The sequence below is a fragment of the Lygodium microphyllum genome, chromosome 2, assembly GCF_053477565.2.
Source record: "Lygodium microphyllum isolate KBCC chromosome 2, Lygodium_microphyllum_v1.1.10, whole genome shotgun sequence".
NCBI lineage: Eukaryota > Viridiplantae > Streptophyta > Polypodiopsida > Schizaeales > Lygodiaceae > Lygodium > Lygodium microphyllum.
In genome coordinates this window covers 88,934,661-88,949,384 of record NC_141136.1, presented here as the reverse complement: position 1 = coordinate 88,949,384, position 14,724 = coordinate 88,934,661, and positions in this window count along the sequence as shown.

Below are 14,724 nucleotides of genomic sequence, written 5' to 3'. Positions count from 1 at the left end.
TCTATCCCTATCCAACTGCAATATTTCTTACATGGATTGGACCTCAATATCCAAGTGTAGTTGAGTAGTGTCCCTCTAGCGAATATAGATACAACTATAACTCGAGCAAAGGAAGTAGAGTCCTGCTTACAAGCGACCTACGCATCGAGGAGGGCAAAACTAAATTTGAGTTTTAGTTTTGGAAATAATTTGGAATTGGTTAGTGGAGATCAAGGTGTGATCAATTCCCGTATGACCAACCCAAATAGTAGAGGAAGCATGATATAGAATGTGCCTGTGTTGCTAGATCCTCTAAATGTTGTTAAGCCATTAGCTAGCCAAAAATCTCCTTTTGTAAACTAGGGTCAATACAGGTAGTGTGGGGGGTAGCTCCTAAATCCACTGGTTATGAGTCCTCTGCATCAAACGTTATAAAGGAAGTAAAATATATGATGAAACATTATACAAATATGATCACTATGTAATATCACCAAATCACCCTGGATGTTACTTTTTTAAAGTATTAGCAAAATCTGATGGATACTAGAAAGCATAATAAACTACCTATTGGAGTAGGGCCAATTCTCTTCAACAAGGTAATTAGAAATCTAAGTCTGTGAATCATCATGCGAATAATGAGAATCCTAAAGAGATCCCTAAGAAAATTTTGCAATCCATACTCAAGGAAATGCCCAGTGGGGTAAGTCTGGTTAAAACTTTGCTAATCAGTGAGACTTTATCTCCTAACAATATTAGGATAGTAACTAGGGGATCAGGAATTGAAAGACGATTAGAAAGATGACCTTAATACAAGCAAAGTTAACCCTAAACCTAGCAGGGATGATAAGAATATCTTGGATGACTAGCCGGGTCCTCTTAAAAATGATATTGTTTTAGAGGAGCTTGCAATTAAAGAAAATGAAAATCAAAAGAAAAGGAGGGTACTAAGATTTTCAAGAAGCCAAAAGAGCAGTTGGTATGAAAAGAGAATAGAGTAGTGGCAAAATTTCGTGAGTTTGACCTAGTAACTATACTATGTGAAGTCAAAAATAGCATGTGAATCTGCTACAACTAATCCAACTGTCATCGAACATTCATAAGGAGTTCAAGAAAATCCTAGAATGGGTTATATCGTAGAAACTTTTGGTGTCCATCAGGTGGGTAGTGAATGGTGGGATCATGCAGAGAAGCACTATCCTAGGATGCAAGTATATGTCAATGGAATCTTGATATAAAATACAGTGGTGGACCCCAACTTCTGTAAACATTATAAGTATGGATTTATTGGAGAGGTTGGGTCTACCAATCCAAAAGGATATCACAACAGTTTTCAAAATGGTTGATGATAGCCTAAGGCAACCAAAAGATATGGTAGCACAATTACATGTGACAATTACTAATATTAAGTGTGTTCACTAGGAGGCCAAGCTATGACTTATTGCTTGGATATCCTTGGATATTATATTCCAATTGTTTGGTGGATATCCCAACTGATCGGCTAATTTTTGGGCATGGGTTAAAGAGAATAATTCTTGATGTATATCTTGAGCATCTATTGGATAAAAGGGCATTACCTCCCACTATAGAATGGAAGGTACTCGAGGGAACTTTAGCTATTACAACCTCAAATTCCAGTGATTGGGAAGAGGATTCTACTAATACTGAGGAGGTTTACCAAGTATGTTTAACTGAGCCACTAGAGGCAAAGGACAGGATTTGTGATGCTCATGTAATAGGGCTAGATTTTGGGACTCTGAATGATCCCCATCCCATTAAACTCGGAACTATGTTATCTGCTAATGAGTGTGTAGATTACGTGGCACTCCTATAGGAATCTTGGGATATATTTACATGGATTTATGATGAACTAAAGGGGATTATCCCCTCTATTTCCATGCATACGATTCCATTGAAAGAAGGTAGTAAGCCAATGAGGCATAAGGTTAGACGTATGCTTTTTGAGCTTAGAGAACCTCTTTTTGAGGAGTTAATGTGTTTAAGGAAGGCTGGTCTGATCTTTCCCAATGAGCATACAGAATGGTGCTCACCGGTGGTAATAAGAAAGAAAAAGAATAATCAAATCTACATATGTGTCGATTTTAAGGAATTGAATAAGCAAACGGTGAATGACTATTATCCTCTGCCCTTTATATTCGATCAAATTTTAATCAGTTGGTAGGGCGAGAGATATACTCTTTCATGGATTGTTTCGTGTTTTATAATCAAATGGCAATAGCTGAAAAGGATAAGTTAAAAATAACGTTCATCACAGTTTTTGATAATTTGCATACCATGTGATGGCTTTTGGCCTATGCAATGCTCTAGGTCTTGGTAGCAAAGAATGATTGACAAGACATTTGCTTATATATCCCCTAAAGAGCTAAAGGTTTTCATAGATGATTTGAGGGCAACTACCATGACCCATCATAGATAATTAATTGTCCTATGTGCATGCTTTGAGTGATATCGTGAGTATTGCATAGCCTTGAATCCTTCGAAGTGTGTATTCGGGGTGTCTTATCGTTTGCTATTGGATCATGTTGTAAGTGCAGCTAGTGTTGCCACCAACCCTAAAAAGGTGGCTTTTATTATGGCCCTAAGCCCACCCACTTAGCCCAGGGAAGTTCACAATTTTATTTCATCCATGGGGTGTTATCGTCGATTCATTAATGTATTGGCTGAACGTTCATTACCCTTGACGAATCTTTTATCTTAGAGCCATGTTTTTAAATGGACAGAAGCATGCAAAGGAGCATTTGAAGATGTTAAAATGGAATTATCTAAAACTTCGATTTTAAAAGCTCCAAAAAGGGGAGCCGTGAGGATTTTTATGAATTCATGGTTGCACAACAAGGTGTAGTATTAGCTGTTGCCTACTATCGCAAATCTGGGAGGCAGATCTTTATCATCATATTGCATTCACAAGCCATAAGTTGAGAATTTTAGAGCTTCATTACAGCTATTTAGAGAAGGTTTGATTGGCTATGGTACCAAGAAGTTCTGACACTATATTCTTTATGAGAAGGTGGTGCTCTTCACCGAGGTAGAGAGATTGTGCTTACTATATCGAACAAGCTTCAACCCCCTAATGGCCTAGGCAAGTGGTTGATCTCTTTGCACGATTTTGACTATGAGATTAGGAGCAAGCCAACAAACCGCAGGGTATCCCAGAGTGAGTAGTAGATTTTGGTGAGCCTAAGGAAGAGTGGCTAGCCGAATTAGTGACTATGGGGATTTATGCAAAATTGATATAGCCTCTATTTTTTCATGCTATGCATCTATCACACATTATCTATCAACAAGCAACCCGACAGAAACTCTTTCTAAATCTGAGAAAAGAAAGATTAAGCAGCAAGCACTTCGCTTTTCAATAATAGCAGTGTTTCGCAAGCGGTGATTAGGAATAATCCCTCACACAACTCAAGACACACAAGAAAAAGGAGCGTTGACATTACAAGTTGTGGCTTGATGCTAGATCTCACAAAACTTGAATGCTACCCAGAACAAACTGTGTAACTATCTCCAAGTTACAATACAACTCAACAGTTGAATAACATTTCCCCAACCTCAATGCATGAGAAAATCTTCAGAGCTGTGTCTCTCGTGGCTCATAGAGATAGAGAACATCAACACAACCAAGAAAGAAAAAAATATATTTTCTTACACAAGCAACACTTCAAATCTCAATAACAACTTCAAATACCACAAGTACTTCTTCTAAGTACGAGTTCTTAGAAAAATCATAACAAAAGCTGACACATGTATGATATTCAAAGACTCTCGGCTTCTTCTATTAAACTTCCTCTAACTCGTCCGCAGGAGTTAATCTACCAATTATTCGCAGGCAGCCTCAAGACGATAATAATATGTGTGTTTCAATCCGAGCATAATATTGTAAACAAGGATGATTAATATGGTCTTCAACTATGATGATAGCCTAGTTTTTAAGCGACACAGCAATGGATAATCCGATCCCATCAAACGAAATGAAATCTTTTAAGCTTTTCCTCCCATCCAACGACCTTTGAAATTCTCCTTGCACTATTATGCACACATTAGATAATTCACTAGACCCCGCTGTACACTCACTATCCTCTCAATACCAACCTAAACACCCACCCTATTCTTAAGTGAGGGTCCAAGGGGAGGAGGCCCTAGTGTAGTGTATACTTATATGCGCACCGCACCTACTTTAGCATGCACTGGTGTACACACATTACCCTATTTGTAAGCGAATTGATATTGAGTATAGAAAGTTCTTTCAAACTTTCATACATCTATGTCTCTGTTGGAAGAATGCATAACGAAAAATCCATATATATGTGCCTTTTTTGGAAGAATGTATATTACAGAGTGACAAATCAATTCTTTTTTACAAACAAGGATGAATACTGGCTAGGTTAAAAACATAGCCAAATTTTGTATGCATAATGCTTAATATACTTATCAATGACTTCAATGTTTGCCACTCCACACTTGTTGATAGGACCATATCTGTAAAAATTTCTCATGAATAACCTTAATCTTAGTTAAAATAATAACACTGCAAATTACCAACTCAATCATTGCCTTACAATAGAGTGAAAGATATTATAGAATAAATTTTTTTTGTTGTTTGTTGATCTTTTGAGGATCTTTATAAGAGAGAAGCCCTATTAACCAACCATGGAGCTTATAGACTATTGGATATCACATATCATCCACTCTTGCATTATAGCATTTACATGCCTATACAGAGTTAGATGGTTGCTTAAAAGAGGCCATGAAAGAAGAAGCCTCAAGTATTGATGAGAAATGAGATTAGAATAGAGTAGAGATAGTGCAAAAAGGCATTTAGAAGAGCTAAAGTGCCAAAGTAATGAGAGTTATGAGACAAATGTACAAAAATGGCATGAACTACAAAAACCTTTGAAATGTCTCTTATATCAAGATAAATTATTTTTAGTTATTTTAATTTTGAGACCCCTATCTACTGTAATTTTTCCCATACAACCATACTGGCAAAAGGTCTCTTCTAAGAGAAAAGTACACATTGCATTTGTTGTCTTAGTACGTAGAGCTCTCCCTTCTACTTGATTAGTCAAGTCTTCACGAGCAAGTACAAGATATCTCATTTGCCAAAGACCTATAGGCATCGTGGCTAAATCCACCACCCACTTAAAATGAAGAGACAATGGATATGTGGGCTGCAATCCATCCCGATGTCTCACAGATGAATACATTTGACATGTCATACATGTTTCCACAAAGTGAGCAACATCCTTATACATACCCTACCACCAATATCTTTCTTTGATCTTTGCAAAAGTACCCCAAACACCTCTATGGCCAGCCCACAAGCTTTCATGAAATTCTTGCATAACATTTACTTGTGAAGCTTTGTCACCCAAAACTCGCAATGGCATACCCTATTTCTTTCTAGCATGTTTCCATAAGTATCCATCTTTTTTTTAAAAAAAACCCATACGCTTTCCTCTTGATTTTCTTAAACTCCTCATCTGACCATTCATCTCTCTTTGTTAATGTACTGAGGTATTGACCAATTCTTAGCCACTCTCCTGCATATTTGTCTTCCAGAAACACTTCTACACAAGATACAAAACATCTAAAGTGTCTTCTCTTTGTTGTCCGAGTTTTTGTTAGTGCTGTAGCAACTCCTTGCATTGCTAAATTCACTCTTACAACATCATTTTCAGCTGCAAGAAAGTCATCTTCTTCCTTCTCATCCATCATCCCATCTTCATTCTCATAGCGTGCCCAAGATAACATGTCTACCACTGGGTTATCTCTTCCTGCAATATGCTGAAATTCAAGGTTTAGCGATTTGATGTATGCAATCCACCAAAGCATAGCAATGTCCGGGGTAGCACAACTAGAAATCATACCCCATACTAGCAAACAATTGGTCTCAATGACTACACGAGCTCAAGTGGCCGTGGTAGTACATACAACTACTAGCAACCAAAATGTTAAATGATATTCATAGCTCCATGAAGTTCTCTAAAGCTTGAAGATCCATGGGACTCTCCTGGTTTGTACAAATTCATGTTTTGGCATATTTTCAAGGCTAGCAATCCACATCATTGTCCTTCTATGTACATTTGTAAAGATATAGGTGAAACATTCCTTGCATCTATAGTTGAATAAGGCTCAGATTAGGTGGACATGTGCATAGAGGTGATGTATACTCATGTCAGGTGCCTGGCAATATCATTACACTTTGGTATTTGATTGCACATTCTTCCTTGCATATGTACTTCCATTATTAATGATGGATGAAAAAAGCGGGTAGTCGGATCCCTCTAAAAACAAAGATGGTGAATCAGCCTTTGACATTGAAATTTATATGCCAAGCAGGTTGGTAGAGAAAGCCTCGATGAACAAGTATTGGATCTTATTTAATGTCCATGAACATTTAACTTTGATGGGAAGTGTGGATACTAATCGTTTTAGCTTTTGAGTTGGACGTAGGAAGGTATATTTGTTTGAGTTTACATGTGATCTTCTATGTCTTGATGCATGCATAAGAGTTTTAATTTTACTAGTAGATAGGGGGGGCAAGGGGATTTTGGAAGAGATGCTGCCCTAGCTCAGTACCTAGGATGCATCCCCCCTTGTGATATTAATGTGTATATTGACTTCACCCCTTCCAATCGTGCTTAGCTTACTATTCTCCAAGCACTTTCAAAGGTGATGTGTGTCTCCAACATCACTGCAAATGCAAACAAGATCATCCTCGTGGAGAAGGAGATGGTGAGACACATATTTGGCACACGTTTACATGGGAGGATGGTCAACTCTAACACATTGGGAGCACATTCAAGGCTCCAAAAGTGGAGATTGTGGGGCTAATGTGATGGAGGGGCAATTTCCTATAGCTAAGAGATGCCACAAACAAGCAGTTGAAGCCATCAAAAAGTTGCCTCTTCGTCTGTGCAACTAGTGTATTAAAGCTTATTGCCTTGTACTTCCTCTAGTTATACACTGGTGCCTAGCTCAAAAACCACTCATTGTAAAAGCAAGTTATATATTAATATATTTTTATTTTCATATGACGTGTGGAAAATATGGTGTCCTATTATTGTTCCAATTCAGCTGTGTACATGTCTAAAATTATGTGACGTTATCAGTTAGATCATAGTCATGGATATCTTGCATTAAACCAATGATCGAATTTAGTCCAAGTCATGCAATACGGTAGAAATTTGTTGCCAAACTCATTGTCTACCACTTGGAGAGCACGAATGGTGCTATCAGAGGATTATTGGGGGGGGTGCATGGTAAAAAATCCTGCCATGGCATGAGCACTGTGGTGAGGTTTTTTGCCTTGCATCCCCCTCGACAATGCTATTTGTGCTCTCTGAGGGCGAAAGAATGAGTTCAACAAAATTTCTACTGGATTTCATACCTTGGTCTAAAATCAATCCCGTGGTGGGGGTTTCTTACGCAACACACCCTAGAACCGCGAGCAACCCCCCAACAATGCAATTCATGCTATCTAAGTGGAAAGTAGTGCTTCAATCATGAATGAAAAAATATTTATTTGTACATACCTTTGCAATAATTATCACAGGAGAAGCAGGACAAGCATTAAGTACATTCGGTTGATGTAAGTGAAAACATGCATTACTAAAAACTCACTAACATATGCAAAAGAATATATACAATAAAAAAGAATTAGATTTCATTAAAGTAAAAATAGAAGGCTCCGCAAATGGATTACAAACTGGATTTATCACGCAAAAATTTACAACTTCAGGGAATCTAATCTCTTTCCCCTCTAATCCTCCTAGCTTTTTGCACTTCTATGTTCATGAGGAACACACACTTTGCATGTATTGTGCATAGGTATGCATCCTCAAATAGGCTTAGTAAAGTAAGCCTCTGTTGCCTCTTACAGGACCTCTAGCTCTACAACTTGCATCCACTTGTCATCTCCATAGCTCCATAAAATGTCATTTATAGTGTGAACAAATGGTGCTTTGCATATTATAAGGTCTATGCTCTTCTTATATTTTCTTATCTCTCTGAGCACCTTTAGGTCGTAGTTTCTCCTCCTCCTCCTCCATTGCCCTAGCACTCTATTACCGAAGGTTTTCTTTGGCATCCTTGGGGAGGTGGTGGCCTTAGTGAAGCCACTTAGTGCTAGGTGTTGGCTAAGGGGGTTGCTGCTATGGTGTGGGAAGTCCTGCAAGTTCGTGCATAAGATTGAGGCCTTCACCACTCAGGATTCCCTCCATAATACATTCCATGCTCATGGTGCAGGTTTTCATCTCCTTGCTCTCCTCATCAATATGTGTCTCCTTGCACGCGGAACCCTCCTCTTGATCTTGTTGCTGCTCATCTCCATGCTTCTCACCTTCTTCTTGCTGATCTCCATGCTCCTCATTTCCACTCTCATCAAATGGCTTATATGTTTCATCCTTGACACGAAGGTGTCATCAACATCATCCTTCCATGCCCTTTTCCCCTTGGCCTTTTCGACATGTTCTTCCCTATGATCGATGCATAACTATGCCCAGAGGTTGAGGATGAGCCTTCAAGGCACAAGAAGTTTGGAAATTCTCGTCTATGCCATGATGGTAGCTTTTGGTTTGAGCCATTCACGTGGAGAAAGGAAGTATAGAGGCCTACAGCAAGTTGAACAAGAGTGAAATATAAGAATAAACTTTGTATTCTCTATTTAAATATGAAGTTGGTTATGGGGGAGGAGGGGGCTGAGGATGGTCATCTTCTACTGTGCCATGCATTGTATGTATTTGTTGCATTACTAGTCTGCCATCTTTCACTGTCTTGCAAGCTCATATTTCATTTCTAATAGATTTTGTTAAAGCAATGGCCCTTGCATTTTCTAATGTTATTGAATGAACAAATGTGCATCTATAGAACCAATTGAACATTTCAACAAAGTAGCAAGTTTTCTAATGACCTCCTTGTAAAAATTACACAGTGCAGCAAACAGAATCTAAGAAAGAGATAGAGAGTACACAACAGATAAGAGGAGAATCAGTAAATTCTTTAGCTCCAAACAACTGATACAAAGATGGATCTATCCACCCGTGCACTTCCACTATGTGAAGCTTAGATGGCGATCTAGACAGAAGATAGGTGAAGAGCTTAAGGCTAGCTGGAACAACAACTCTGACTAGGTGAAAGATGAGTGATCGATAGCTGTGAAGGGGTTTAGCTTTTATAGCCTGCGAAGGCCGTGAGGTTGGCCTGACCGACCTACCATATAAGCCTCCACTAGTCGGCCAGGGAATATTCCCTTTACCATCGGGCCGGGGGCGCTACCCCCGGACCCCCGCCAAGGGGGCCGCTGGCCCCCCTGGGACCCCCAGACCCCAAAATAGGGGCCCCTTTTAACTTCCTTACCCCGCAACTCGATGCAATGCGCCTCGAGTTGCTACCAGCTTAACCACTCCATCTAACCCAAAGATTAGACCCACAATGGTCACCTTTTTGCCATCCGGGAGCACCATGGATCATTGGTAGCACCTGATGAGGGTGGGGCATTGATCATATCTAACACTCCTCCATGGCAAGTATTTTTAAAATAGGCATCATGAGCACGATATTGTGGCTTCTTCATTCCTTGTGTGCTCCACATTTCCAAGGACCCATACTTGTCCAAATAGTATGATCGATGGGTGTGCAACATATGCTGCAAAAATTAATATTAGAATTACAACACCAAATTATACTCACAAAATAAAGTACAAGGAGGGAAGTCAATTTTGTACCATGTAATGGGTGATATTTGTTTCCCCCCATTCATTGACACAGATTTTGTGAAATCATCAACTACTTGATGGAATTCTGATCATGTTGGATTTGTTTAGGGTTTCAACATAATGGAGACAAGCTTATCAAAGAAATGCTAGACTTTGGCTCGCGCATTCCTAATGTTGGGATTTCTTTCTAGTTCATATTGCATTGACATAGATCTTTCCAAAGCTCCCAATTCAACGTTGATGACTTGCCAATCATGTTACTTAGGAATCTTTTGGCCTTTGTCCCACTCATGGATATCTTTTGGGCTATGTCATGAGTTAGCCCTGATGACTTTTGGTCTTTTTGGATCTTTACCTTGCCTCCATGCATGCCTATGGAGCTCAATAACTCCTCAATTTTCTCCATAATTGCTTGGTGCCTAGGTGGAGGTTTCATTGTGCACACATAATTTATATGCAACTTTAAGAGCTTGTCAAATATATGTATGAGGCAACGTAAAGTGAAAAAATGAATGTTGTTGATGTCAATAGGGAATATGGGTTTCCAATTCTTATCTAAGTGTGACCTGCCTTTCTCATCCATGCCAATGCTACATCATTCCATGTGACATGTTCCAAGGACTTAGAACAATTGTTTGTTTTCATGCAGTATGGACATGGCACTGATGCCATTGCCTTAGTGTCACAATTCAACATACACTTGAGTGTTTTGAGATCATCATCCAAGTGCCAATCATTCGACATTAAATTCTCTGATGCCTTCCACACAGAGCATCTCACCATTTTTTTGCCTAGCAATTATGTCGGGATAAGGGATTTGTCAAAAAATCCACTATGTTGTACGACTCCTTAGGCACCTCAACTACTACTAGCCACCAAATTTCATTTTTTGACTACACACTAAATGGAGGAACAAGTGTTTCATGTTTAGCATAGGCCATTTCACAATTCATAAGCGTGAGGCCTACTCTTTCCAATTTGCATCCCTTTACAATTTGGCATTCATCTCAGCTTCACAATGAACTCCATAGTAAAGCCATTGCCTATGATAAACATACCAAATCATAAGCATATTACAACATAAGTGCATTGGATCATATTGTTAATATTATATCACAAGTCAATACCTTGTATACATTGCACCTTGTAAAAACGAGCCATTGTGCACTGTAACTTAAGTAGGTCAACAAAAATATTGTTGCACTCATCATACTCGAAGGAAATAATTTTTTTGTGTTTGCTACCTTCTCCTTCCATCTGCTTCATAATAAAAAAGTATTGCTATCATGTATATGGCCTCGTAACCTTGTTGGCTAACCTCAATTCTATCACATGTGATTTGAACTTCTTCCACTAATAAGCTATTAAGAACCTCATTCAAAGTAGCAAGGCAGAGGATTTGATGTCAAGGATCTCTCAAGACTGCCATCGGATGCTTACGTTTTAAGAATACCTTTAGAAGCTCCAACTAATGGCCCTCACCTTGGCCTCTAGCATCATCAAAAAAGTTCCTTTAAAAAAGGCACACATTATTAAGGGGAATGTAGTTATTTCCAAATTTAATTTTAGTCAACAAGAGATCATGAACCTTAATGCTTGCACATGTCTTTTTCACACTTCACCATTACTGACAACATTGGTAGTAGTCGATGTTTTATTTCCTTGTAACCCACATGAGTTTTGTTACACCTTTGCAACTTCACTTCTACAATGTTCTTATCCTTCTCCATTTGCTCCAAATGTGATTTCAATGAAGCATTCTCCTCTTCCAAGGTCAAATTTCATTACGTATTCTCTGCCATCTCTTGTTCCTTATCTTTGCATTGCTTCAACTCTTCTTCAAGTTTCTACACTGTTTTTCTGATCTTGAAAGGCTTTTTGCAACACATTTAGAGAACCCTTGGATTGTAACAGAGATTGGTTAGTGTTATATAACATTGATTGATAATATTGATGCAACTGAAGATTGCCACCCAAGCATTTGCAATAACCTAGTAGACCTTGTTCACCATCCCCAACAAAAGTGAGCAATGAAGAAGTGGAATTCAAAGGTGGATTTAGCCTAGTGCTAGGACCATTAGGATACTAAGAACCATCTACCAAAAGATTGATAATTTTTATTTCTCTTTGAATGATATTGAGAAGCAGTTGTTACATTTAGGCCACGCTTGCTATAAGGGGTCTTTGTATACTCTTCATCCACTCAAACATACAAATCCACTTTCCTCTTACAATTACTTGTCCCTAAGTGATTTCATTAGGAAATGCAAGGTAGGTGAGAGAATGGAGTAGAGTAAGTTTGCCACAATAATAATCATTTAGAATGATTAGATATCAATACAATACATGAAAAATGCTTAGATCTATATATAATATGGTCGTCATTAGAGGTGGAAATACCAATTTTTGAGAGAGGAGGAAAAAAGTCACTTTTTGGGGTCATAATTAATCTGGTCTACTGATGTGGCACTTAAGAGGAGCATTGGGGCATAGAGAGGGTATGTATCTAGCTCTACAAGGTCCCAAGAACCACTTATGAGGGTATAAAAAAGTGTAAATTGATTTGGAGGTTATTGAATGTAAAAAGGTGTATTTAAAATGAGTATTTCAATTTGCAATATGATTGGGCACCTTTTAAGGTAATTTTTTTATTTCCTGTGAGAAATTTTAAAAATTCATTTTTTGGATCAAAAATAAATATGTATTGTTGATGTGGGAATTTTGGAAGAGTGGTTGGAGGATGAAAAATGCTAGCTACTAGAGTGAAAAGAAAATGAGACTTTCTCCTTTCTAGGTGGGGTCTACAACAAAAAGTAGGGTGGAGCCTAGGAATGTTAGGGAAGGGGACAAAAAACATGCAATGACGACTATAGAAAAGAGAGCAATCCAAGATTAGGGATTCCTAATCAATATTTTACGAGGCCCTTTGTGAGTCCATATTTCCCCTAATGTTTTCAGCCATGTCTCAATAGGTCAGGCCTTCGTGCCATTTTTTAGATGGTGAACTTGATCAGAACAAGAGCCTCAAGCTCTACAAGAACCACGCAAAAACCTTCTTCCCTATCTTTGACAAATAAGAACCCTTACTTCTTTTGTCAAGTAGCCCCTCTGCTTCCTCAAAAGCTTCCCTTATGCTTTTGATCCCACGCAAGCTATGAGCTTAAGTAGCCCCCATGCTTTCAGGCATCAACCATAAATCAATTTCCATTTGTAACCAAACTAAAATCATGTTGTAATACATTGTTTGCAATCTTCAATGGCTTCCAAAATGCATCCAACTCTAGCAATAATGCCCCAAATCTGAGCTACAATAGCTCTATTGATCCTTGCACCTATTTTGTGTGGATTGGTTGAAGATTTGTACTTGATTTAATGGTGAAAAATAAGCTAGATCCTATTTGACATGCTCCTCAATATGATTCTCCACTCCCACGCTCTTGCTTTTTATACCAATTGAAAAGGCTTGATTTAGATGTGCAATGGAAGGGAGATTGTACAAGGTATGAAGGCTTAATTCATCATCTTCTTCTTCTTCTTTATTCTTCTCTTACCTTCATTCTCCACTGCACACTCACTGAGTAACTTCCAAAAAGTGGATAGATACTTTGACTTTTAGGACACTTTACATATAGCCTCTCTTTATTCCATACAAGCATAGGATATAAACTTATGTCATATTTCTTAACATATACTCATATCAGAGGGCTAAACTTAAGGTCAAAACAAATTATAAGACTCTTGATAAGAAAGTAAAACCTATTATAGTGCCACTGGCTCCAAACAATGCGAAGACAATTGACTTGGGTTCTCAACAGCCAACTTTGAGGGATACATAGAAGAGTGGTCATATGTCTACTACGGAATCTCTTAAAGAGTTGAAAATTGGTTGTGACGATTTTCTTTTGCTTGTAGAGAAACGATGTATGGCAGGGCTTTTGCATTGCAATCACAATTCAAATTAGCTGTGTACATCTAGGTATAGTTTCTTCTATGGTGATTTTTACTATTCCAAATGTACCGTGGAACTTGTGGCCAATTTCAGTGCCAAAAACTCAATTGTAGAAATTGATTGATCTTTTTGAATGAAAAGATAAAGATGGGAATCCTAGATCCTTCCTCATCTCCTTACTCGAATAGGTGGTTCACTATGCCTAAGAAAAATGGGACTTTGAGATTTATACAGGATATGCAACTGGTGGTCAATAAGGTGACTATCAAGAATGTGGGAGCATGTCTTGTTGTTGATGAGTTCGAAAAGGCTTTTTCTAGTAGAGAAATATATTATTTAGGTGGCTTGTACTCTAGCTATGATTAGTTCTAGTTATAGCGATTGAAAGCATAGATCTTACCACCATGAAAACACTGTTGCAAGTAGTGTGCATGTACACTTTATCACAAGGGGTGACGAATTCCTTTTGTACATATGATGAATGCTATGAAAAAAGTAATGTATGATTATATATATCATCTGACTATACCTTCTCTAAATGATATGCCCATAAAAGGGTGTGTAGAAGAGCATACAGATGAGACATTGAATGAATAGGGATGCAAAAGTTTCATTCTTAATCATATTGCTAACTGTGAGAAGATCGTGGCTTGATTAGAAGATGTAAATTTTAGGTCAAAAGTTAGTCTTCATTATAAATGAACTGTTGATTGTTGAATATGTGTGAACCATATGGCACAAGTCCATTACCAACAATAGTGGATATGATTAACAAAATGGATGAGACTTTGTCCTTAGTACCTGAGGTAAGGAAGTTTTTGGAAGCCTATGTATCTTATTTGGATACCACATTTTGTGCATAATGTAAATGCACTATACCAACTACTACTAAGGAAATGACAAAAGTTCCAATGGAATAAGATGCATATGAAGGACATGAGAAAGTTGAAGGAATTGTTGAAGACTACATCTACTTTGAGAAAAGTAGATTACACAAGTGGAAGACCCATTGTCATCACTATGGATACAAGCCCTATTGGCATTGGTTGGGCTATTGGACAT